General features: G+C 53.5%; 1 protein-coding gene and 1 long non-coding RNA gene across 4 annotated transcripts in view; both read left to right on the top strand.

Annotated features, from left to right (window-relative positions):
* LOC120391388 (maestro heat-like repeat-containing protein family member 2A) overlaps nt 1–26,134 on the top strand; it is a 257,457-nt gene that overhangs the window by 122,781 nt on the left and 108,542 nt on the right. The gene's annotated exons all lie outside the window — the stretch shown is intronic.
* On the top strand, nt 16,555–25,828 carry LOC120391441. The gene is made up of 4 exons (XR_005591315.1): nt 16,555–16,811; nt 20,879–20,976; nt 23,122–23,248; nt 25,680–25,828. It is a non-coding gene; the product is annotated as an uncharacterized LOC120391441 (long non-coding RNA).

Consider the following 26,134-nt stretch of genomic DNA (forward strand, 5'->3'; position numbering starts at 1 on the left):
CGTGGCCTCAGGGCCACTGGCCTGCCCCCTGGCACCTCTGGAATCCCTGGGGGTTCCCACAGCCCTCACAGGGACATAGGTCGGCCTCAGGGGCTTTGGACGTCAGCGACGATCTCCTGCACACACGTTCACGACGCACTATGCCATCACACAGCAAGCAAGAGATGAGGCTGGACGTGGCAGAGCTGTGTTGCAATCGACCCGTCCGTGAACTCCTACTCAATTAGGGGTCTCTAGGTGTTCCTATAACACCCCTAAAAATGGCAATAATGCCTGATCTACAGACAGTCCCACCAGCCCGAAATGTTCCTAATGAGGAGTCTGACCCCACAAAATCACAAGCATGGCTTCGGGGCTCCGTCATTGCCTCCTGGTTTCCAGCCTGTCGCACTTGGTCACATTTTCCATCTTTTTTCCCAGGCAGGCACCAGGGCTAGACGCTGCTATGTTTTTTTAAAGGGAAGTGTCAAGTCTCATGTCTTCACATGACTCCAGGAGCTGAGGCTTTAGGAAAAGCACCAACCAAACAGGAGACTCTCAGTGACAGCTGGCCACCCAGTAAGGATTAAACAGTAATAGGAATAGCCTCATTCCTGGGATGCCTCAGTCCTTTTTGGGGACTCTGGAATCCCCTGCAGCAGCGAGTCCTGCAGGTTAACTGCCTGCTGCCTCTGATGCGCACCCCATAGCTGGATGGGGGAGTGAGCCCAGGCGCTGGCCCTGCCCAGCACCTGTGTTGTTCAGTGTCCCTCTCTCAGAACTTGTTTCCATCTTGAAGCCAAAGTGCTGGATCTTGGCAGTCTCCCTCCTGGGAGTATCCACAGAGCATGGGGCCTCTGGGCATTGGTGCCACACCACTGATCTGACTTAATGGGTCCTAGCGAGCGTCCCCTGGTTCCGCCACCCCCATCTCTGCTGCAGGGCACTGCCTGCCACTCTGCCCCCTCATCCCCCTGTCCCCTCCCACCCATCGCCAACCTCCCCAGTCACTATCCCCCCAAGCTCCCCCCAGCTCGTCGGGCTGAGGCTGCAGCTGGCAGGGCCCATCAGCGTGGGGGTCCAAGCCACCTCTCCTTGGGAGGAGGGAGGCCAAGCAGGCCCCAAGCGGGAGGGGAGGGGGAGAGTCGGGCCCTAATGAGCCACAATCCGGCACTCGGGTGGTTCTGGAATTGACAAACATGCTTCTGTTAGTCTATAAGGTGCCACAGGATTCTTTGCTGCTTCTACATGCTTCTGCAGGCAGCTGGGCCCAGGATCCCCACTGACCCAGAGCCACCCACAGCCTCCTCCTCGGCACAGGCTCAGGGAGATGCCCAACTCCACTCCCGGCTGGGGCTTGCCATTAGTACTGGCGCATTTCATCCTTTCCCTGAAGCCCCTGCTCTGGCCGCCTCCCCTGCAGCAGTGGCTGGGTGTTAGATCAGGGCCCAAGGGCAAAGGAGCTGGCCCGTCGTTCATGCACTAACAGTTTTCCCAGCACTGTTTGACCAAACACTGCCCTGTGCCTTTCACAGTAAACTCCTTCCCACCACTGACATGCAGCCACCTCTGGGGTGGGGTGCAGCAGCTGTTTAAATGAGGCACACATCAGATTCATAAAAGATATTACAAACATTCCCAGGTGGTCACAGGTGCACAGTCTCCCAGCAGCTCAGCAAAGACTGGAAGCAAGAGCAGAGGCAACAGGACAGGGAGATCTGGGCAGGTCTTGGATTTTACATCACTTTGCTTCTCCTAGGGGGATAGGAGGCACTGGGTTTCCTGTGCGAGAATCCAGGGCAGGATGGGTTTGCAGCTCCCCTCTGCTGGGGGTGGGATGGGGACGGCAGGAGCTGGGGGGAGCCCACAGGCCAGGGCTGACTTGTGGCTAAGGCTTAGGAGAGCTGGGTTCTAATCCTGCTCTGACAGACTCCCTGCATGCCTCAGTTTCCCATCTGTAACACAGACCACCCCGCCTCCCCTGGGAGGCTGAATTCATTAGTGAGGTTCCGATACCATGGGGATGGGTGTAGGAGCACACACAGACAGGAGTGTCCAGGTGTGGAAGAGGCTCCGTGTGCAAAGCTTAGTTCTGTGACCGAACTGCCCTGTTTATAAACAGAGAGATTGTGCTGGGCACACACTTCCCCAGGCGGTGCCTCGGTTTCCCCATCTGTGCAGAGGGGATAAGGACACTGGCCTTTGTAGAGCACTTTGAGATCTGCCCACGGCCAGTGTTAGAGAAGGGCTGGGGCCATTAGTCCCCACACAGGGAATGCTATTGTTCTGCCAACCCCTAGGATCTCCAAGGAGGTCTAGACCCCACCCCTCCCCCCGCCAGGATCTCCAGGCAGGTTCGAAATCACTCCTCCTTCCTTCTACTTCTCATGTGCTCCCCCCGCGGCTCTGTCCCAGGGCGAGGGCATGGCCGGCACAGCTCACTCACCTCTCCCATGCTGGGCTCGTATTCCTTGAACGCCTTGAGTTTGGCCAGCACAGCGCGAGCCAGGTCGAAGTTCTCTTCATGGTCCCTGCAGCAAAGACAAACCCTATGGGTCAGAAACCTCTTCTCCCGCAGGGGCACACACACTTCCTGTAGGAGATGACCAGGTACCCTTCTCCCGCTGGGCACACTCACTTCCTGTAGCGGATGGCCGGGTACCTCCCCGGCACACTCACTTCCTATAGGGGATAGCTGGGTACCCCTTTCCCCGGGCACACTGACTTCCTGAAGCAGATAGCTGGGTACCCCTTGTCACAGTGTGGGAGAGACAAGGCCCTGCACCCCCGGCTTCCTGCAACTCACCATGACTCTCAGCCAGCCAGTAAAACAGGTTTGTTTAGATGACAGCAACACAGTCCAAGACAGGTCTTTCAGTACAGACAACAGGACCCCCTCAGTCAGGTCCATCTTGGGGGCGCCAGGGAGGCCAGAGCCCTGGCTAGGCTCCCCTCCATTTTCCCAGCCAGCTCCAAACTGAAACTCTCTCCAGCCGTCTCACCCAGCCTCCCCCCGACTCCTCCTCCAGCCTTTGTCCATTTCCTGGGTACAGGTGTCACCTGGCTCCAACCCCGCTCCTGGTTCTCAGGTTACATGCTCAGGTATCTGGCCTCAAGGAAAGTCTCCCATCCCCAATGCAGACAGTCCCAGCAAAACTCCCCTGCAACCTGCCCAGGTCAATACTCCCCTCTCCCTGCTGCGTCACAGGCACCCACGCAGTATTCAGCGAAAACATTAAGAACATTCCCACTTCGTCACACCCCTTCCCCCGGCACACTCACTTCCGGTAGCGGATGGCTGGAGACTCGTCCAGGGTTTCGCACAATGTGGCAATCTGCTCTGCCAGCATCTCCTGCTCCTTCTTCTTTTCCAAGGAGCGGTAGGGGCTGAACCAGATGTGGAAGGTCTGTGGCCTGTCCAGGGAGTACACCTGGGGGGCGAGGGGAGCAGAGATCAGGCCCTGGTGCCAACCGCTCACAGCCAGGCCAGCTGTGCCCCATACCACGCCCCTAAGATGCGCTGTTGGACCAGACCAGACTGGCAGAGCCATAGCGAGCCCCTAGTGAGGGAGAGCCCTTTGCCAGAGCCACTCCTGCTGTGGAGGAGGGACAGCGGCCCAGAGATTCACGCACCAGCCTGGGATGATGACTCCCCGGCTTCAGGTCCTTACTGAGCTGCAGACTCCCAGGTGCCCTCGGGGTGTGTCTCTGCCCTGGAGAAGTCAATGTTGGGGGAGGGGGCTTGGCCACGCTTCTAGTCTGGTGAAAGCCCCAGTGTAGCCACGGGCAAACCTGGCATCAATGCGCACCTGCTGTTGTCGCTTATTTCACTGGCCGAACAGAACGAGCCATTGGGGCAAACGTGCTTGGACACCAATAAAACAGTATCGGCCATGAAGGGTTTGCTGGCGCAACGGGATGGGTGAACCAGCAAAGCCTCCTGACGGACACTCAGCTTATACCAGCCAGAGCTTCTCTTGGCACAGCTGGCACCGGTACCCCAGGTGAAATAAGCTACAGTGGCGAAAGGACTGCTTGGCCAGCATATCGGCATCTACCCAGGGGCTCTGCCACCACAGCTGCATCAGTTACAGGGGGGATTTTTTCTCTCATCTCCGTGACAAACCCAGACCAACAAAGCGTGTGTGTGTAGACCAGGCTCATGTCGCTCTGTGCCTCAGTTTCCCCATCAATGCAATGGGGCTGACAACACAGCCCTCCCCTCAGGGGCGTGAGGGGGGAAATCCACTGACGACACAAGGAGGGGATGGGGCTGTTGGGCAAAGGGCAGGCGTGTGGAGTATCGGGCTGTCTTGCAGGCCTGGTATAAACCATCAGTAAGAGCTGGTAAAGCCGGGGAGGCAGGGCCCTCCTCCCCCAGACATCTAAGCCAGCGATTCCCCGTCTCACAGGGTGTGAGCAGCCGGCTAGTCCCTGCTGCCCTGTGCTGGCGATAAACCCAGGGCCCTAGAAGGGAAAGGTTCCCCCCCACCCCCCAGCCACGTTGAACACTAAGGGTGGGGTGTCGTACGTCACCGTCTGCCCCGCAGCCCGGCTCCTCCAAAGCCCGGCCACCCCTCACCTGGCTCTCGTAGGGCAGGAAGGCCACGTTGATCTCTTTGAGGGTTTTGATGGCCTTGGTGACCCGTGACTTCCTCAGCTCCTTGACCAGAGGCTCAGGACAGGCTGCAAGGCAAAGGCAGTGGGTGGGGGTGACAGGCACAGGGCTCAGGACCCCCAGCACAGTGCCGCCCCCCCAGACAAGGCCAGGACGGGCACAGCAGGGGCAGTAGCTGCACACCTGTGGGGAACCTGGGCAAGCCAGCAGGGACACACAGGAGTCAATGATGAATCCAGCCCCACCAAACCAGAGTCATGCCGGGTTCTCGCCTTCTGCAGCATCAGCAGCGAGGGGGGGCCACAATCTCTCCTGTGCAGCCCCGTCTCACACCCTCCCTCAGCCCCTCCACAGGGGGAAGTGACTGGAGTGTACAGCTCAGGATGATGCACAAGGAGGAACGGGGACTTGGGCTCCCCCTGCCGCTGTAATGGGGAGAAGCAGATGTGACCCTGACACACTGAGTATTCTGGTGGTGTCCCATCCCCCCACCCCAGTTGGGACTGATGGAGCAATGCATGCTGGGAATGGTAGCCAGAGGCGGCCTTTCTGGGCGCACGCTGTGAGCCGTGTTGGCTGGAGGCAGGCCCGTGGGGGAGAAGGGGGGGAAGGGGTAGGTGGGGTCGTTCGGTCTGGTCTGCTGGGGCACTGGCCTGCTGGCAGAGAGAGACCCCCCACCCCCACTGTGCCGCTGGCCAGGCTCCCAGCTGGAGAATCTGCTGCCTCCTGATACTCACGGCTGATGAAGAAGACGTGAGCCGCCTTGTAGTTGAAGGTGGGGGTGCCCTGAAAGTCACTGATCAGAGCCTGCACCGACTGCAAAGGGGGGAAGGGGGTTGTCAGCACCAGCCGAGGCCCCTCCCTGCTTCCCGAAGGGCCCAGCCCATGCCCAGCCCCTGGGGACTCAGGGTCCAGCATGATGCTGTCAGGAGGTGGGCTGGTTTTCACCCCCCTGGCTCTGGGCTCCCTCCCCACCTGGAACAGGGCATGTGCCCATGTGCCCGGGACAGCCTCAGGGCCCAGCCCCGTCTCTCGCTGGCACACAAGTGTCCGTGCTCGGCCACAGACGGGACCTGGCATTGGCCTTGCTGCTGAACTAAGTGGGCTCTGAGCAGTGCCCAGGGAACAGCCGGCCGAGCAGCAATCCCAGGCAGCCGCCATCAGGGCCCGCTCCCTCCCCTGGTGCCACACTGGGCACCAGCAGCTTTGCCACACCAGCTAGCCAGGCAGGGTGTTCGGAAGCTGTTCAGACTCCGTGACCGGCATTGTCACAGGTGAGAACCTGGCTGCCCGGTTGTCACGTTATTGATGTGAACAGGGACCATATAGAACATGGTTGTAGAGGAACAAAATCTTGTATAAATGCGGTCAAATAGGGTGTCTAAGACAAGGTTGTGGTTTGCTGGTTATGGTTATGCTAGCTGTATATGTGTATCATTTTTGTAGTTGAAGTTACAAATATTGGCTCTAGACTGTGTGTATTTCAAACTTCTGCCATGCTTCTGGGTGCCACCCCACACAAGTTGGTGTTAGCTCTGCCTAGCCTGCTTGATGGCTCACTAAGGATCATCAGCTAAACAACTGACCTATTGAGAGAAGGCAGATATGCTTTGAGACTCAGCAAAGTATGCAGGGACTTGCCTATGTGACTCCAGACTCCATTTTGCTGTAATTTTCCACAGTAAGAACAAAGAGGAGGTGTTCTTACACCTGGAAAAGACTATAAAAGGCTGATGCCTCATCTCCATCTTGTCTTCAGTCCTGCTTCATACTTCTGGAGGGACTTTGTTACAAGGAAGCTCTACACAAAGGACCGAATGACCCATCCCAGCTGTGGATGTACAGTACTCCAGAGACTTGATTTGAACCTGCAGTTTATTCTATCACTGCTACAAGCCTGAACTAAGACCTTTGCCGTTACTGTATGTAACTGATTCCATTTGACCAATTCTACCTCTCATCTATATCTTTTTCCTTTTATGAAAAAACCTTTAGATTTTAGATTCTAAAGGACTGGCAACAGCGTGATTTGTGGGTAAGATCTGATTTATATATTGATCTGGGTCTGGGGCTTGGTCCTTAGGGATCAGGAGAACCCTTTTTCTTTTATTAGGGCATTGGTTTTCATAGCCATTTGTCCCCATAAAGAGTGGCACTTGTGGTGATACTGGGAGACGGGAGTGTCTAAGGGAATTCCTTGTGTGACTTGTGCTTAGCTACTGGGGTAAGACCAAAGTCCTCTGGCTGGCTGGTTTGGTTTGCCTTAGAGGTGGAAAACCCCCAGCCTTGGGCTGTAACTGCCCTGTTTTAAGCAATTTGTCCTGAATTGGCACTCTCAGTTGGGTCCCACCAGAACCAGCATCGTTACACCGGTCCCCTGAGCCCCAGGCCCCAGCTCGCAGGCCTCTACTACAGCGCTCTGTCCGCGGGCAGCACCTGTGGGTTCTGGGCTGCACCATGCTCCGCCAGTGCCCCCTGCCCCTGGTCTCCCTCCACTCGCCTCCCTGCAGCAGACGCAGGAGCCTCCTCCCCCACAGCCCCCGCTACGTGAGCCTCTGCCTCAGCGATTCTCCTTCACTTTGAGTCTCAGCTGAGGTTAGGGTGACCAGATGTCCCGATTTTATAGGGACAGTCCTAATATTTGGGTTTTTTTCTTCTATAGGATCCTATTACCCCTCCAACACCTGTCCCGATTTTTCACACCTGCTATCTGGTCAGCTTAGCTGAGGTTGCCTCTCTCCACCTGCTGCATCATCCCATCCAACCCCCATGGGACTGCACTGCGGAGAGGTCCGTGGGACAATCTGTGCTTCCCGTGGCAAAGAACACGAAGCCCAGCTCCGGGGAAGCAGCCTCTTGGGGGGCCCCTACTAGCCCCATTCCCATCCTGAGGTCGTGCTGCGCATCCCCCCGGACAGCGCCACCTCCAGGCAGCACGAGGAGCTGCCCCGGGGTCTCCCCTGCTCCCCATCCAGCTGCCCCAGGCCCGATCTCCTACCTTCTCCACAGGGCTGAGCAGGTAGATGGCCTCCAGGCTGGGGATTGGCTCCCGGCACTTGTCAATATCTTCCACAGCTAGGAGAGAGCAGACACTGGGTGTGGGTCAGTGCGTCCTAGCCACCCGCCCCAGCTGCTCTCCACCGGGATGGGGGGAGGGAAAGCCAAGGGGAACAGGGATGTTTGCTGGCAGCAGGCTGGGAGGTTCTGCAGGTTACAATGCAGCAGCTGCTTTGATGTGGGGCCATGGGCTGTGATGCTGCCACAGTACGGAGCAGGGAGGGAACATCCCTGTGTACTGTGCTGGGGGCACCCCGCTAGAGCCCTGGCTCAGCTCTGTGCCCCTCAACCCCAGGGCTCCTCCACCCTGGAGCAGGGAGCCAGCATTCCCCCTCCCCAGCCAGGACCCTGCCTGCAGCGTGGGGGAGGAGCAGCGAGGAGTTAACGGGAGCTGAGAAAAGCGCTGAAGAGGTTCCAGGGCCTGAAAGCGCCGGGCTAAGGGAACTAGAGCTGGCTGGGAAGGTACCAATAGCAAGGAGGGCATCTAGGGGGCTGCAAAGGGAGGAAACTAGATGCAAACGTGAATATAGACAAGTCAACTCCCCAACTGTGAGGTGTGTCCAAGGGGGAGGGGAGCCCTGGTGGGGGGATCAGACGGGAGGGAGGGCCCACTCACGTGTGATGCCTTCGTTCACGATGTCGGACATCTTGCAGCACGACGAGAGGATGCGCGTGCTCGGGTGGTCCATGATTAGCACCTGAGGTAGCGAGAGGGGAGCTAGTCACTGCCCTGAGCCCAGCCGCCCACCATCATCATCCATGGCACAGCCAAGGGAGCAGAACGACTGCTAACGGCAGAGCCGATGGCTCCCAGCCCAGCCCTTCCACAGCAGAGCAGCAGGGCCGTTACCAAGCCTGCACTTGGCTGAGCTGACCGTGCTAAGGACTGCGTGAGGAGCGACAAGGGGAGCAGCTCCGTGCAGAGTGGCTGGTACGAGATGTAGGAGACGGAGACAAACCTGGGACACCCGGCCATTGGGAATGGCTCTACCCTCCTAGACTGGAGGAGATCAGCCTCTTCGCCCAGGTGACAGGGTGAGTGCAAGAGGCAGGGACAGAACCCAGGAGTCCTAGCTCCCAGTGCCCTGCTCTGATCCACCACGTACCCGGTCCCCAGCCCTCCGACAGAACCAGGATCAGGCATGGAGAAATGGAACGAGAGGAGTCTCCGTGTTCCCCGTGTTCCCCTGTAGGCCATCGGCCCAACATCTCCACCGCCTTCCTGCCGTCCCGAATGAACCCATTGCTCTGTGCAGCCCAGCACACTGGGAAAGCTAGTCCCCTGTGCTCCCTCTGCCGCACCGGCCTAGCCCACTGCTCCACACACCCCAGCCCAGTCCATGCCGGGGGCTCAATAACCTGCCTGCCCAATGGTGCATACTGCCCCCATGCTTGGCGCTCTCCTGTTCCTCCTCCCACCCAGGCTGGCTCACTGGGCCCAGTGGTCTGATCCGGTGGGGGGGGGGGAAGATACGGGGCTAGCTGGACAAGGTGGGTCTGATCCAGCACAGTGGGAAGACAGACATACCCAAGTCTAGCTGGGAACGGATGATGGGCTAGACAGAGCAGGGATCTGATCCAGCCTGGAAAACCTCAGGTTCCTAATTAATCCCAAGAGGCTGGACGGGGAGGAGCACAATATATGGATACAGCATATCCCCAGGGGGACACCAGGGCAGGAGGCAGGAGGCCCGGCCGGCTTACCTTCCATTCTCCTTCCTTCTTCACGCTGCGAAAGACAACGCTGAAGATCTCTGCGAGGGAAAGAGACGGGGATTAGTGGTGGGGCTCGGACAAGATGGCTGTGCCCTGAGCCAGGACCCACTGGCTAGTAGAAAGACCCCTCGGGGAAGTGGCTCAGAGGCTGCTTTCAGGCCAGCTAATGATGTGCTCCTAGCAGAGCCCCCAGTCACCGACCGTGGTGGGCTGGCAGGCTAGATGGGCCATGGCTCTGATCACCCTTCCTTTCTGCCAGGCCAGATACGAGCGCAGCTGAACTAAGGATCTGACCCCGTGCAGCAAGAGACAGGGCCGGCTCTAGGTTTTTTGCCGTCCCAAGCAAAAGAATTTTGGCTCTCCCCCCCCCAGAGCCCTGAGCTCCCCCCCGCTCACCAGTGCCCTCCCACCCGCACTACCTGCAGCCCCAGCACTGGGCTCTCTCTTCCACTCACCCACCCACACCCCCTGCCATCCCAGCACTGGGCTCCCCCCCAAACGTGGGATCTGCTAACAGCACACGGCAGCCAAGCCCTGGCCTAGCTGTGACTCTGTCCCCATGCGGGTGGAGCTTCTGGGCGGCGTGGAGCAGGAGTACTTCTGGGTGGTGGTGCGGCTGTGGGGTGGCGCGGAGAACGTGGCCTCCTCCCTGGGCTTTGCGGCGCTGCTGGTGGCCAAGGTGGATCAGTTCGTGCTCACTGCCCTCACCCCCGACATGCTGGTGGCCGAGGACCTGGAGAGCCCCCCAGACCTGCTGCTCTTCAGCCTCACGGTGTTGCCGGCCCAAAAGGCCTGAGGCAGCAAACAGTGGTTCGTTGCCCGGTGTACCTCGCTCCAATAGACACACCAAGGTGGAGAATGCAGAAAAAATTTAATTGAGCCCAAATAAGGTGCAAGGGAGACATTACAATCTCAAATCCTGCACACAGATGCAAGCTGTGTTTTCCTTCTTATACATGATTTTAGTTAGACATTTTTGTTACCGCCCACTATTCTCCTCCCTCCTTTACTCTCCTCCTATATAGTAGACATATTGTATAATTAGCAATTACATCATCCTTGACAGCAAACAATTCATCTTGTTAGTAACTTTTCAAGGCTGTTAGGTTGGTTTACTTCTGGATTTATTACTTTGCCTCCCCCCTCCTCCTCTTAAACCAGAGACAAGTAGGCCTCTTTTTACTATCTCCTGGTGCCAGTGTTGCACTGATAAGGAGCAGTTACACATTCCATTCTCAATTCTAACCTGGGAGTTCAACTAAAGTTTAATATGGAGGCACTCTGGACAAGCATAAAATAACTTTGGCTCATTCAGGCCTAGTATAGATGCCTGATGACACCAACAATTCCCCCCTTTGAGAATACTCAACAAACTTTTGGCTGAGTTTTCTCATACTCTGTAGGAAATGTTAGTTTGCACTGACTTCACTAATGCTTTTTATGTAGCCTGTTGATGTACCCCTGGAAGACCTCTGCATACCCCCAGGGGCCCATGTAGCCCTGGTTGAGAACCACTGGATTAGAGGAATGGTGGAGGGGGGGGTCTAGGAGTCAGGACTCCTGGGTTCAATCCTGACTGCAAGCGGAGAGGGGTCTAATGGTCAGAGCAGAGAGCTGGCAGTTAGGATTCCTGGGTTCTAGTCCAGGCTCTGCAATTGATTCATTCTGTGACATGGTTCGTTCTGCCTTGTCTGTGTGTGACATGTGGAGTGCAGAGACCTGCCCCAGCCCTTCCCTTCTGGCTGGGTGGTGCAGTAATTAATGGCTGTAGAGCCTGGGCTCCAAGATCCTGGAGCAAAGCCTCCTGGAGAAGGAATTTGTTTCCCCAGGCTTGACTGGCTCCCTACCTCATTCCTCTCTCCATCAGTCAGAGCAAATCCCTCATGCCAGAGCTGTTGTCTGGTTACCCACAGTGCAGACCCAAGCTATTGTGCCCTGGCTGCTGTTCAGCTCAGGTTACAGAAACAGAACATGCTGTTAAACTCCCCCAGAAGTTTCAAATGGAAGTGAGAGTCTTCTTTGCACCCTGTTGTAAACTGTGAGTAGTGTTCTCTCTTTGGCTGTTCAGCAGCTGCTGCATTCCTACCCCAGAGGTGGCATCATTTCAGTGCTGGGTGAGTGATCCCTGTGTAGTGTTGTTGAGTGCTGTTGCACATCAGCTGTGCTCCATCCAGAGATGTCTGCATTTCAGTGCCAGGTGAGTGATCCCTGTATAGTGTTGCTTTGTTACTACACTGCTTCTGCGCTCCACCCCAGAGATATCTGCATTTCAGTGCTGGGCAGGCAATCCCTGTGCAGTGTTGCTGTGTGTTGTTATGCAGCTACTGCCCTTCACCCCAGAAGTGGCTGCAATTCAGTACAGGGTGAATATAAGTCCATGTCTCATTTTGCCCGGGGGTGGTTGTTATAGAGCCCCTGCAACCCCTCACCTGCACTCCAGCTTGTAGGAGGGCTTATTGAGCCCCCCCGAAGGCCAGAGAGTTACAGCCCTTGCCCTCAGCCCGGTGGTTCTTTAGGTAGAACCCCTAGAGCTCGGGCTCCCCCATCACCCTCCAGGGTCAAGCCGCTAGCGGGGTCTCTCTCCCCCTTCCTGAGAGCCTCACACAGCCCCACAGTGAGCAGGCTCGGCCTCCGACTCACCACACAGCTGCCTCCCATTGGGCCCTGGGCCGCCCCCACCCCTGCATTCCCATAGGGCAATACGAGTGTGGTGGGGCAGAGCGGCTGTCAGGGAGCCCCTGTAGTAAGAGGAGGCCCTGAAAGATAAACCCTTATCAGAGGCCCAGTATGAGGACTAAGGCTTGGACCAAAGTAATGGTCAAGACTTTACTAACATAAAGCAAAGTTAAGCTGTGAGCCAGAGGCAGGCCCTGCTCTCAGAAGCTGGCAAGAAAAGGGCTGATGCTGCGAAAAGAGACATCAGATATCAGAACATTTGCATACTTGTATACTCCTCACAGATAACAAGGAACAGGTTGACCCATCCCAATGACAGGGCCAAAAGGGTAATATGATGGAGAGTTGTTTTGTTCGAACCAACATGTACAAGGTGAGAGGCGGCACCTTACTACGTAGAAGGGTTGTACCTTGCTAGGTAGAAGGGTTGCACCTCAATACGTCAGGAGTGATGTGTAACGTGTTTGTACCGGTGTATAAGAATGCATCCCTGGGGCAGTGTCTTTGGCCAGCCTCGGGGGCAGTGGAAAGTCCCACCAGTGACTGAGCTGAGTCCATTGTCAGGGAGCACATAAGTACTAGCTGGCCACACCTCAGCAGCACCTTGGAATTCTATGCCAGGGAGCTGGAGACTGTGTTTTTCTTCGACAATAAACCTGGCCGACGTGCCTTCGTTTCTTTCTAGAGTCTGTGGTCATTGGGGGTTCTCTCGAGATCTGCTGTGTCAGCTGTGTGCACAGAGCTGGGACAGCACACAGAGGGAACACACGCACGCAGCCACCCCCAACCCCCTGAGGGGCTAAATCTAGAGACGGAACCACCTACTGGCTGGGGCTCGAGCCGCCGCCTCAGCACCCAGCTCCCCCTGCCCTCCCCCCGCCCATCACCCAGGGTGGGGATCTGGGGCTACAGCTTGGCCCAGCGCGGCAACCATCCATGGGCCACTCTGCCCTCAATGCCCACCCAGGAGGTGCAGCCGCCTCCCCAGCAGCGCAAGGCAGCAGAGACCTTTCTTCCTAACAGCCGCCCCCCCCACACACACACACGCTGAGGAACACATGGTAGTTTCAACAGCTGCTTTATTAAAAGTTACAAAGGCCAACACAGTGCAGGGACACACGCCTCCCTGGTGACATACACTTAGAAACCTCTGACAGTGTAGGAACTAGTACAGAGAGTTGATATTTCTTTAAAAGCTGCAGCATAAACATAATAATAAAAAGTTTCTTAATTGTGAGTAAATAAGATTACATTTTTGTACTGTTAGCTTTGTTACTGGTCCATGGTGCATTTATACAGTCGAGTTATTTTTCTAAGAGACTTTGTACATTCAAAGAAGTCACTGCAGTGATGAAGATAGAACAGAAGTTACTTCAGCAGGCAAAGAAATCCTTGCCTTTCTCTCCCTCTTCATCCTCAAAGACACAGGCAAGGCCTCAGATAGTTAATTATAAGCCAACAGAGCAAAGTAAGGGAGGAAAAAAGAGACAAGAGAAAGGAAAAACTATACAGAGGAAGTAGAAACAAGGACTGGAAAGAAATTAGAAACAGACAGACTAGAGGGTACACATAGTGGTGACTCTGGGTGAAGCACCAAGTTATTTCTTTCCCTCCTCATGGAGAACAGTCAGCCATACCGAAAAAGTTTGTCGAGAAGAGGGAAGAGGCAACGGCGTTTGTTACCAACCTTTCCCGAAGTCCTAAGGGAACATTCACTCAGAGGACTAGTTTAGAGGGAAGACAATTTGTGAAGTAATGCAAACAGATTACATATAAATATATATACATTTTTAAACTACATTTGGCACTGATTCTACACTGGAAACATCTTGCTGGCTTGCAGATAAAAGTTTTCACTGAACTACTTTTTGGCAAAAGACAAAACCCCCAAACAAAACCAACTTTGGTAAGTGTCTACATTACAAACACTAAACATTTTTAAAGATACTCTTTCAGATTAAACTGACACCAAAAAGTGACAGACTGTCTTTTGAAGAAAATGTAAACACCTTATAGAGATGTGTTTAATCAGAAATACCACAAGGCAGCACTAACGGTTCAGTGCTCCAATTTTTAGAACTTCAATAATAGAATTTAACTGCATATTGATAAAACAGCAGTGAATGACAAGTAGTGTTTACAAGGGTGGCAGGTTCTTCCACAACTAGTCAGAAGGCATTAATGGAGTAAGGCAAGGCAGGCAAAGTCTGTTCAAATGGCAGACGTATTCAGAGTTTCTTCCAAGAAGGCACAAATTTAAGATTTGGTTCCCATTCCTTTAGTAGTGTGTCAGAAGAGACATCTTTAAATTGGGGCATGAAGGAGACAGCGAAGAGGACAGATACCCAAACATACTCTTCAAATTGATCTAGAATGCTGTCGTCACTGGCAACAATACATTGCTTCTAGATTCTGAAATGCAAACATGAAATCCTCTTCACCAGCTCATACTCAAGATTACCAAGGCACTGTGCAAGGTGTGGCCTGTGCTTATTAGTATTTTAAAATTAGGAGTGTAACTTTTAAATAAAGGCACATTTCCTATAAATATATTTTAGATAAGCAGTTCAACGGAGCTCCGATCGGAGTTCACAACAAAAGAAAGAGAGGCTGCATAACAAAACAAAGAGAGTAATTTAGTTAAAAGCATTCTGGGATATCTCCTTATTCCCTGGAGGCCAATAAAAGCGCTGGTGTGTGTCCACACTTGATGAGCAGTGCTGGATCACCAGCGCTGCAATCGCTACACCCCAACCTGACCAGGTGTACAGCCAGCGCTGCAGCCAGGGAGTTGCAGCACTGGATGTGCCTTGCAGGTGTGGACGGTTACTAATTGCAGCGCTGGAAAGCCTCTACCAGCGCTGCAACTTGCAAGTGTAGCCAAGCCCATAGTGTGGGCAGCCCCTCAGCTGCAGAAAGTCATTGCCCTGAGCGTGGGAATCAGTCTAATTCCTAGTGGCCCTGTTGCAGATCCACAGGGTCTATGGCCAGCCTGTAACCTGTCCTTCAGGAGTGACCCTGGTAGTTCCACAGGGCCAGGCCTATGGCTTCCACAACTCCAGAACTCAATTCTTGTCTGTCTCCTTGGCTCCCCACAAAGAAACCACCCAAGCCAGACCCCTGCCGGAGGCTTGTACTGACATTGTCCGCTTCAGGGCACCCCTCAAGGAGGATCTGAAGCGCCACCAGCAGCCTTTCAAAACAGAGCAGGGTCTTTTAGTGAACTGGAACCCAGCATGGGAAGTCCTTAGGTCAGCAGAGAGAAATAAAGTTAAAGACAGAGTCCATCTGGCCAAGCAAGAGCAATCCACCAGCCAAGTGCTTAGGATGCCAGTTCTGATTCTGGCTCTCTGTCTCACTCAGTTCAACCCACATAAGAGCAAGCCAGCCTCTTCCAAAAGCCAGCTCTGATTCCCTTCCTCCACCTCTTAGTGGAGATTAGTCCTTTGTCTTCAGGCAGAGCCACCAGCTTCTCACACTGTAGTGTCAATTGTTCAGTCCTTGGGGCTTCCATTGTCTTTTCAGATTCTCTGTTGTTATGGGTGGGTTCTCACCAGTTCCTTAAGGACCCATCCTCCCACCCCAGGCAGTGACTTAACTCTTTTGTACCCACTGGGTAGCAACACAGAGTACAGAGGAAACCGCAGTACAGGTAGGAGTCACAAAATATTACAGAATGTCCCCACTTCGCCATGGGCCCTAACTGGCCACCTGGCTGGCAGTGACAGGAAAGAGGGGAGGATCGAGCAGAGCTGTTTGCGGGGCAGTGCGAGAATCTTCCATTGCCATTTGCGTGTTGGGGGATAAGGAGATGAATGAGCCTCCAGCGCCGACTTTCTGGCACCTCCCACCAACAAGACCACCACACATAGTGGCTCACTGGCCAGTTGATCACATGTAGGGCTCTGTCATGCCAGGTGCTGCACAGACACAGAGCAAGAGACCTCCCCGCCCCAGGGGCTTCACAGTCTGGACAGGACAGACACAGGGTGGGTGGGGAAACAGAGGAACTTGCCTAAGTCACACAGCAGGCCAGGGAATAGAAGCCAGGTCTGAGAACTCCTGAGTCCCAGGCCAGTGCTCTCCCCACTGGGAATCGCTGCCTACTTGACTCACTTGCTGAGCCCAAGAGGCACTAGGGAGCCAGACTGTCAATAGCCAGGATCCCAGGATTGACTTGCATTCCCTTGGAATCTATCACAATTGCAAGTGTCAGGTTCCCAGCATGGCACCCACCAGAGCTCTCTAGAGAAACCACCAGCTCCGGAGTCCTCAGTGCCATCAGGAGTCTCCCAGCCAGGCACTGACCCAGCACAGCCCTACTGAATGAGGGGATCACCCAGGCCCCAGCCCAAGCTGGCATTAAGACTTCCCTGTGTTGTCTGCGTCAGCTCATGTAGGATGATGTCACTGAGCATTCTGAAAGCTCCTTTGCCATTGGCCAGGCCCTCAGTGACATCTGCACCCAGTTCCAGAATTTAAACCATGCATCTGTTTGGCCTTGATTCCATGGGAACGGCAGGGCCCCATCCCTGCACAGTGACCCCCAGTCTGAGCCATATAAGCCAGCCATAGCCACCACTGGGGTGAGCTTGTTTTCATACTTGGGAATAGATTGAAGGGAGGATGTTATCTGAGAGATAAGGTAGGAATTTGCTAAATAAGTGGCCTATAAAAGGAGCTGAACTCTGCTTAATGAGCAGAGTGGGAGGGGCTGGTCTGGGAGGCAGGATACAACTTCCAGAGAAGGACCTTCTGTGAGGTGGTGAGTACAGACAAGATTCTGTGGGAAGAGTTATGGTGGAGTAACATCAGGGTTTGGTGCTTAAAATTAGTCTGAAAGACTTAAAGAGACTGTGTCTCTGGGATTCCTTAGTCAGGTATCTGGTTTCTAGCTCCAATGGTGGCCTCTCTTTACTCAGAGGGTTAGGAGCTGGGAGGGGAAGCAGCTGCTGTGGAAACCTCCTCCTGAGAAAACTGGAGGTGGGAGTTGGTAAAAACTAAAGGCAGCCCAAGTTTCTGAACTGAGTAGCATTGGAGCTTGAGTTGAGCTGCTGGGAAGGGGGGCAGAGAGCTAGCAAAGGCTCTTACAAAATATTTAGTGGGAGGCTTTATAGCCTCCTTAACCTGTTGAAGCTGTGATAACAGCAATACCGAGCTTTTCTACTGAGCCAAAGCACTATGTATCTCAGAGTGCCTGGCAACAGAGCAGTGCAATGCTGTCCCCATTTCATGGCTATAATGCTGCAGTATGTGTGCTGGCTTCTTAGCAATATGAGCCAGGTCCTTGTGCTGACCCTGTAAAGCAGGAGTTCATAGCATATCAGGGTTGGAAGGGACCTCAAGAGGTCATCTAGTCCACCCCCCTGCTCAAAACAGCACCAACCCCAACTAAATCATATCAGCCAGGGCTTTGTCGAGCCAGGCTTTAAAGATTCCACCACCTCCCTAGGTAACCCATTCCAGTGCTTCACCACCCTCCTAGTGAAATACTGTTTCCTAATATCCAGCCTAGACCTCCCCCACTTCAACTTGAGACCATTGCTCCTTGTTCTGTCATCTGACACCACTGAGAACAGTCTAGCTCTATCCTCTTTGGAAACCTCCCTTCAGGTAGTTGAAGGCTGCTATCAAATCTCCCCTCACTCTTCTGCAGACTAAATAAGCCCAGTTCCCTCAGCCTCTCCTCATAAGTCATGTGCTCCAGCCCCCTAATCATTTTTGTTGCCTTCTGCTGGACTCTCTCCAATTTGTTCACATCCTTTCTGTGTGTGGGGGGGGAAAGGGGTTGGGGTTGCACAACTGGGTGCAATACTCCAGATGTGGCCTCACCAGTTCTCAACCTTTTCTTTCTGAGGCTCCCACATCATCCTATCTCCTAAACTCCACAGCCCACTTGTACCACCACAACTGTTTTTCTGCATATAAAAGCCAGGACCAGCATTAGGGCTTAACAAGCAGGCAACTTCCCAGGGCCCCATGCCACAGGGGGGTCCCATGAAGCTAAATTGCTCAGGCTTCAGCTTTAGCCCTGGCTGGCGGGGCTTGGAGCCCCTGTCTTCAGTGCCATGCAGTGGAGCTTTGGCTTTCTAGGTGCTGGCAAGCCTAATGCTGGCCCTCCTGAAACCTGCTGGTGACCCCCAAAGGGCCTGTTCCCCTGGTTGAGAACCACGGCTGTAAGGCACTGGGGACTTGATCTGCCTTGCCTGGCCGCTTGTGCCACTGCAGGTAGGCATTGAGGTGAAGTGGCTGTGAAATGCCACTAGCCCAGGATGGGCATTGACTGGCATAGCTGTAATGGTATAACACTAGACTAGTCCTGCCAGTCAGCTTCCCAGTGTAGCCAAGCAACACTGCTCAAATGGAGCAGAGTTCTCTTGGTGCTTTGCACACTCATTAGGGCGGAGCCCCACCCTGTGTCTCTGAAGAACACTCAGGAGTCCTTACTATGCAGAAAGCAGCACTTAGCACTCTTGTCGGAGACTGAGGCGTGGCCTACACTTAAAACAGCAGCTAAGGTGCTGGAGGAGGTGGCTTTCCTGCAGTGACAGGAGGAGCCCTTCTCACAACGTAGGCTGTGTCTGAGCTATGAAGTTACGCCAGCATAATTACAGCACTATGGCTACACTGCTATAGACCAGTGGTTCTCAACCTATTTACCATTGTGAGCTGCATATGCAGCCCACAATGTGTTGAGGGCCACATCCAATACTACCTGTATGGCCCTGAGGATGTCATATGGGCTGCAGCTCTCTACTGATTGAGCTGCAGGCTGAGAGCCACTGCTATAGACCCTGTAGTGTAGACAAGCCCTCCTGCTTCAACAGCTGTCTGCATCCCCAGCCAGGTGCCAGCTGAAGTGTCAATATCTCTTGGTGAAAACCATGCCCCCTGCCTGCCAGTGTGGCTGGGACGGCTCTTTGCCAGCTCCTGCACTGTCCTCATGGCAGGTGGGCTCTGCTACCAATGCCTGTGGCTCTTGCCTTGAATCTATGGAGCCTGGTGTCTAGCTAACACCCCAGCTCCTGGAGACATGATGCTGGGAGGATGCTACTGGCCTTCAATTGCCTAAGGCCTAGTTCCTGGGTTGGCCCTCTCCCAGGATTCAAAGGGAAGGGCCAATGAGAAATCAAGATCCTGAGACTGACAGTCCCCAAGACCAATAGGGAGAGGCAAATGCTCTAGGTCAGCCTGATTGACAGGGCAAATGGACCAATGACGGAGTCAGGAACCTGGGGTCTTGTCCTCTGTGTGAGCTGGAGCTGCCTGAGCCTGCACAGGGCGGAGCTAAGGGGAGAGCAGTGGGCGGAGCTGGGCCAGAGGCAAGGCAGGGGGCTGCAGGAGCTGCAGACGCAGGCTGTGCTACCAGTTACACCGGAGCTGGGTGCAATGTCAGGCAGCAGGCCCAGCGCAGGGGGACACCCCCAGGCACGAGGACTCACAAGTTGGACTCAGAGAGGGGGGGTTGTTCATGACCCCAGCGGGGGACAATGCTGAGGAGCAGGGTCCTGCCCCCAGAGCATGAGGGTGTGTGGCCACCGCCAGAGCAAGTGTCTGACCTGCAGTGTCATTGCAGCGCAGTCAGGGCCTGGCCAGGAGGCCTGGGATGGGCGAGGAACAAGCTGTGAACTTTCCTGAGGCCGCAGAGACGGCTGGCTGTGGTGTCCCTGTGCCACAGGGTGGGGTCCTTGTGTCTTCGTCTTTCCATTTCTGCATTATTTTTCTTATTGTTCCTTGCTGTGTAATACATCCTATTCAGTTTGAACTTAATGTACTGCTCGCTGGGCCAGGGAAGTGGCTGGTGTGGAGAGAGCACCCTGGAGGGGAGACACCCTGGCCTAAATGATCATGACGAGACTAGAGGTGAAGCCTCCCAGGGATCTTGGGCCCAGCCCTGTCAGGGTTACAAGGACTCTGTTGCACAGGAGAGCAGAAAGGGAGGCCTTCAGGTCAGGCAGACATCTGGGTAAAGGGAGTGGGAGCAAGGACTCAGATCCATTTGCTGTTCAATTCCACTGGGGTAGTGCAGCAGCCAGGAAAGTTCCCCATATTTCCCTGCTTACATTGTGGTTGCAGATAAAATCTGGAAACATGCGTAAAGTCTCTGATCCTATCATTTATTACTCTTTAAAATCTCATGGTCTCTGAGTACTTGGAGGAGGCTGTTGCCAGGTGTGATCTCACTGAACTTACCCTCAGAGCCCTGATCCCATCCACATTAAAGTCTATCTGAAAGACCCCATTTTCCCCTGCAGTTTTCCTCAAGTGTGTGTGTCCTTCCCTCTATCACCGGAGACTGTCCTAGTGGGAACTTTCCTGACACTGCACAATGGGTGCTACTTTAACCCTGATAAGACCCCCCATTTCTAGCCTGTTTCTAGCTGCAGGGCTAATGGTTTCCTGCTTCCATGTGCTGCCAACTGAAACCCTAAGAGCTTACTGGCCAACCCACGGCCATGCCATGCCCGAGGTCATCACTTGTACCCTCTGGCCAAATTTCTAACTCTGGGAACAGAAACAGCCCGAGCTCCACATAAACAGTGCTGGGGCTCCCCTTTGCTCTCTGCTGGGATCAGCTGTGTGTGGAAGGGGAAAACTGGGCCTTCAATATGGGGGTGATAGCTGCTGAAGGCATCACCCCAGGCAGTCTACCCCTCCTGGCCTCACTATCTGTGCATCCGACTAAGTGGGTATTCACCAACAAAAGCTCATGCTCCAATATGTCTGTTAGTCTATAAGGCGCCACAGGACTCTCTGCTGCTTTTACAGATCCAGACTAACACGGCTACCCCTCTGATACTATCTGTGCATCATGTGCCTTCTGTTGTGCAGGTGTGATGGATCCTGAGCGGCTCATCCCATGCCCCTATGATAAAAACCACCAGATCTGAGCCTCCAGGTTCCCCTACCACTTGGTCAAATGCGGAGAGGTAAGAGCAAGCTACCTGGTGAGACAGAGTCTGAGGTGCCCAGAGGAGATGGCCACGTGTCTTTGTTCCCTGTAACTATTTTCCTCCGCCTCCAGTGCAAACCCCAAATGGGAAATGACTGCCCAGGAAGGAGCACTACAGAAAAAGATCTGGGGTTTATAGTGGATCACAAACTAAATATGGGTCACAATGTTTGCTCTTTTTGCAATAGTATTACATTATTCTGGGATGTAATGGCAAAAGTGTTGTAAACAAGACAAAAGAAGTAATTCTTCACCTGTACTCAACACTAATAACGCCCAAGCTGGAGTATTGTGTCTTGTTCTAGGCCTTGCACTCCAGGAAAGATGTAGACAAATGGGAGACAGTCCAGAGGAGAACAACTAAAGTGACTAAAGGTCTAAAAAACATAACCTGCAAGGAATGATTGGAAAAATTGGGTTTGTTTAGTCTGGAGTGGGGGGCAATAGGTCTTGAAGTAGGTAATAGTTGCTATAAAGAACAGAGTGATAAATTGTTCTCCTTATCCGCTGACAACAGAACATGAAATAATGGGTTTATATTGCAGCAAGGGAGATTCAGGGATTATCTAGGGAGACTTTTAAGATAAACGCCTAAGATGGGGTAGGTGACACTTCGTCCTGACTCTGTGCAGGAGATGGACTAGATGACCTGCTGAGGTCTCTTCCAGACCTACATTTCTGTGAAACTCACAATTGGGGCTTATCTTCACTGCCCAGTTAACTCGGGTGTTGCCCCTACCCTGGCTCCTGTCCATCCACACAAACCCTCTGGCCCAGGTGTGGTGCTGCTTCACACCTGGGTGAGCCAGCCCATGCTGGAGTAGGAGAGAGTCTGATAGCCTCTCTTGGTAATCTGCCCTCTCTGCACTGAAGATCCAGACTTAACCTGATAGTCCTCTAATGCTGTCCCACAATTTGCTGGCGGGGGGGGGAAGAGATGGAGCAGCTCAGCTGAGAGCCAGCAGCTACACCACCTCCACTTCCGCTGTGCCCCCTTCCCCCTGAAATCTGAGAGTCTTGCATGAGTGAATGTGGCCCCAGCAACTTGGGCAGGGCTCTGTGGTGTGGCTGTTCACCTGGGCTAGGCCAGCCCAAATGCTGATCGCCCGAGTTATGTCTTCACTGCAGAGTTAATCCTTGGAGACACCCAGGCTTCAAAAACTCCTGAACTTCAGGGCAGCTTGGATCCAGGCCTGCCCTGCCTCACTGAGGGGCCCCGGTGCCTTAGTGAGGTTACACTAATGTCTCTTTAGGATACTCTGGCTGCACAAAGGGACCTGAAGCACGTGGAAATGGTCTCCTGGAACAACAGCCTGCAGAGGGGCCTCCCTGGGTTGGATGCAGGCTCCAAGCTAACCCGGCTCTGCACCCGATGCAGGGAACAGGTTGTGGCTGCATTGGGTGTAGCTAGAGTATCTGCTATACCTGTGTTCTGCTGCCCAGGGGCCATGAGAAGTAGAGCCCCATAAGTCAGAGCAGCCCAAAGGTTGCTCTAATTTGCAGCAGCAAGGGCAGGAGCAGCCCAGCCCAAGTCTAGGGAGAGCTAAGGTAGCCTGTTCCACTCCCCATCTCTTCCTGGACTGGGCTGGAGCAACCAAGAATCAAACCCAAGAAATTCAGCACTGCTGCAGATGTACCAGGTTCCCTGCACATACAGATATGTCTACACCACAGCTAGGGGAGAGTCTCACAGCCCAGGTAGATGGGCTCACAGTAGTGGGGCTTGAGCTAATACAGTTAAAAATCACAATGTGAATGTTGTGGCTTGGGCTCTTAAGCCCGCTTCACACTGTAGGTTTGAGAGTCCAAGCTCCAGTCCATGCTATAGCGTCCACACTGCTATTTTTAGCGCTACTTTGAGCACCACTAGCTCAAGTCTCTGTCCAGTCTGGAGGCTTGCTCCCAGCTGCAGCATATGGACCTACTGAGTGGTGCTCTCTCAGTAAGCACTCGGCAAGGCAATGATTTGTTTCCAGCTTGCCAGTTTTCTGGCTCTGATGCATCCCTAAGAGGACCTCTCAGCTGCCTCCCTCTACGAGCAGCTGTGGAAGCAGTGAGCAGAACTCACGATGGTACCTCCCTGCTGTCTCTGCATAGTGGTATCTTGTGGCTTCTCTTCCAGAATAACAAGAAAAGAGCCAAAGAGCTGGCCACGTGCCCCTACAATGCTCGCCACAGAGTCCCAAAGCGAGAGCTCCAGCTGCACATCTCCACCTGCACAGACAACAGGGCGCCAGAGCTGTTCAGTGGTAAGCTTAGGGGAGTGGGGGGGAGCTGGCGGTAGCACACCTGCTTTAATATGTGCCTGCTCCTGCTGACTGACTTGACCTGCCCCAGCCTAGGGAGACTGCAAGGGAGTCTGTTCTCGGGCATTTTGCTCTGGACACCAACGCAAGCCCCGAGCAATGGGTAGTTCATGTGTGCATACCCTGCACTCATCACAACTCCTGTAGGTCCACTTGGTCTGAGCAAGGCTGAGTGCTGTTGCCCAGCACATCCCTCTGTACCAGCAGGTGCTGGCTTAGCTGCACTGCTATAAATCGTGACCATGCAGAGTTTGCTCTAGTGGCTGAAATCCCAGCATAGAACAGGCTGGGCTTCTGCTGCTCTTCCTTCATTGACAGATTCTGCAGGAATTGGCTAGAAATCCCTTTCCCTCCCCAATGCCCATAGCCTGCAGGAGATGAACAGCTGGCTCAGGAAGTATCCTCATGGCTAGCTGGGGGACATGCTCCCTGCCTGGCACAGCAGGGGGCAGGTCACCTGGCATCACTGAAGAGTCCTGGTCTCTACCATCTGCTCACTGGGGCAGGAGCTACTGACTCGCCTAACATCTCCCGGGGGAGGGGATGCGGCTGGCCTGCAAACCTGCATCCAGAGAGCAGAGCACTAGGGGCCAGCATTTCTGAAGTGCCCAACACCAGGCTTAGGGTGCTGGGCCCTGCTAATTGCTAACTAGGTGCTAGGAGAGCCAGTGGGGAACTTCTTTTGTCAGAAAACACTGTGCTTCATTGATCTCCATAAACACCTCCTGGGAAAGGGCTCTTTGGGCTTTGACACACACTACAACTTGAAAAATCTTAGTCCCATTCTTTGACTCTTGAAATAACTGACAAGGAACTTCATTCTACCTTTGAGTCATTCTCTCGCTGATATTTGTATTGCTGTCATTGCCTATACTAGCTACACAACCACAGGTGCTGGCTGAGAGAGATACAGACAGAGTTTGAAGTACTGGACCTCTTCTGCCAAGTCCCAGTGCTGATACTAACCAACAGCTCCTGGTTTTGGTTTCACTCAGCAGATCTTCGGAATGAACCTAGTGTCCTAATACTATAAAACAAGCAACATACAAATACATTCACATCTGTCTTAGGTTCTCATGACGATTGTATCTGAGTACCTCAAAACTCTGTAATGTATGTATGTATCCCCACAACACTCCTGGGAGGTAGGGAAGCACTATTATTCCTATTTTACAGGCATTTAGCTGATGCGAAGAATGGATAAGTGATTTGCAAAGGTCACCCAGGAAGTCTTTGAGGAGCAGGAATTTGAACCTGGGTCTCCTAAGTCCTAGACAAGTGTGTTAACTGCTGGACCATCCTCCCTTTCTACAGCCCTCCTCTAACATCTGCATCATATTTCCACTTATGCTAAGTAACTATCTTAGGGGCTCATCTGGTTCTAAGGAAAACAATCGATCTGTGCCTGGGATGGGCTGTTCCTGGGCTTTGAGGCTCCTTACAAGAGGCCCCATGGTCCTACTGCACCCTGCCCCAGGAAAAGAGCCACAAATCTGGGTCTGGCTAGAGAGGCCTCATGAGAGCAGCCAATCGGAGCCCATCAGGCTCAGCTAAAAGGAGCTGCAGGGCCTTAGCAGGTCAGTTCCTGCCAGGAACTGGAGGGGCAAGAAATGATGCTGCTCTCTGGCCACAGAAATTCCAGGGATTGCCAGAGTTTGATTCTGGCAGCATTTGCTTAAGTTGGGTTTGCAGGAAGAGAGTCCTTAAGAACTTGAACCTTGAGGTGAGGGTGAAGCTAAAAGTGGCTGGTAGGAAAAAGCAACAATGAACTGAAATCAAGCGGTGCCTAACTACTGTTTACAGGGTCCATGGTTTGGAACCCAGAGTTATGGGCAGGCCTTGGATCCCCTACCACTTACAGTGGCATAAGCCCCAGGAAGGGGACAATGCTTACGGAGAGCTTGAACAAAGAGCAGAATTTCAAGGACCCAGAGTTGGGGCTGGAGACCCTAGTGAGGGCAATGGGACTGTTCTTGACTAGCCCAGAAGGGGTTCATTTGGACTTTGGGACTTAGCCAGAGGCCTGAGCCACAGAAGACTCACTGAGGTCAGCTGGCAGGGTGCACCAGGGGTGAGAAAAGGACTGTGGTACCAGACCTGGCCACTAAGGGGCTCTCAAGAGGTGAGTGGATCCCTATTATAGTGCCCAAAAGGAAAGCTGCATGTTTTTAAGACATTTCTCATTTGTGTGGAATGATAAAGTTAGTGTGTTATGTGCCACGTATCAGAGGGGTAGCCATATTAGTCTGTATCCACAAGACTGTGGCTATAGGAGGACTCCTTGTTGTTTTTAGTGTATTCTATGCCGGCTCAAATTCTATTCCCAATCTTAAGGATCATATTGGTGCTAATGGACATGTTGATTTTATTTCAGCTAATGACTGATCCCATGCTCAGGGAGAAGAAGTTGCTTAAGATTGTCTTACGCATCTTGGAAGAAAGGTCACAGGATAGGAACAGCATTGTCCGTCAGATGGCTGTAAGAGGCCTGGGAAATATAGTCAATGGGGCGCCTGTGAAGGTATGAGAGAATACTGAATAGGATGCAACATAAGTAGAGAATCCAAGGGAAATAATTGCTCAGAGTTTACAGAGGCTGCACACAATGCACTAGGCCAAATTCTGCTCTCTCCCATACCCTAGTCACCTTTTTGCAGTCAATACAGAGCAAGCTGGATCCTTTGGTAAACTGGGCATAAGCAAACAATGTGCACTTTAATGTAACCATATGTAAATGTATACATCTAGGAACAAAAAATGCAGGCCATACTTACAGGACGGGAGACTCTATCCCAGGGAACAATGATGCTTAGAAAATACTTTAGCCAT

This window comes from Mauremys reevesii, linkage group 25, assembly GCF_016161935.1.
Source record: "Mauremys reevesii isolate NIE-2019 linkage group 25, ASM1616193v1, whole genome shotgun sequence".
Classification (NCBI taxonomy): Eukaryota; Metazoa; Chordata; order Testudines; family Geoemydidae; genus Mauremys; species Mauremys reevesii.